Source organism: Frankliniella occidentalis, unplaced genomic scaffold (assembly GCF_000697945.3).
Source record: "Frankliniella occidentalis isolate FOCC.00 unplaced genomic scaffold, Focc_3.1 Scaffold374, whole genome shotgun sequence".
Lineage (NCBI taxonomy): Eukaryota > Metazoa > Arthropoda > Insecta > Thysanoptera > Thripidae > Frankliniella > Frankliniella occidentalis.
In genome coordinates, this window is record NW_026267497.1 from 49,310 (window position 1) to 50,212 (window position 903).

The following is a 903-nucleotide window of genomic DNA, read 5'->3' on the forward strand; positions in this document are numbered from 1 at the left end:
TAACTCCTCTTAAGTGAAATTGCCAAAACATTTGGAGGGTGCAGGATTAGAAAGGATTTAGTATTTCCCTTACTACCACATAGAGTGCACTTGTATTCAATGGCCTCAACTTTAAAATGTGATTTGAAGGCAGTATCTACATCTATTACAGAATCATCGGTAATGGATAGAGATAAGCAATAGAATGGTTCATATGTTGAAGAGGTGTACACACACCTTGAACATGAGCCTGGTCATACACGTAGTTTCAGTGCACACACAATGGGAAAAAGTGAACAAAAGAAGAAACAATTGTGGTGATCGTAACTCACATGTACTGATGTAAGTGCCTCTCCAAAGACAGCCCATAGGAGATTTTCTCTCTTCTTCCCAAGTACGCCTATAAATGTAATGCTTTGAAATTAGTAAACTACAGTTAGACTAATACATCATCATAAATAGACTTCTTACCCTAGACCTTTCTCAGTGAAATACTCAGAAGACAGCTGCTCTATGATGTGCCCAACAAAATTCATGGGCATCTTCTTGTTTGCCCAATTTTAAATCCATGTTCTTAAATAAAACTGTACAATACTAGGTAGATGTACGCCAGGCCACGTCTCGCGTAACAGGCTTCGCGATATCTCACGAAACACTGTTACGCTGCGACGCGCTTGGCATACATCTACCTAGGCCTGCGGCGCTGACACCCGATTCGGGCAAAAGGCATAGTCGAAGATAGGCCTTCAGCTCCAAAGGACACAACTTTTAGCCCCAGGATTTTATTTTGACGAGTTGCCCCGCCAGAGACCATCAAATATCTGAGAAACAACATTAAAATGGTTTTGGGTCATTTTCGTGTGGAAATCGCCCTCTGGCGACCTAACGGTTAGAGATAGAGCCAAACGGACAAAATTTTGTCCC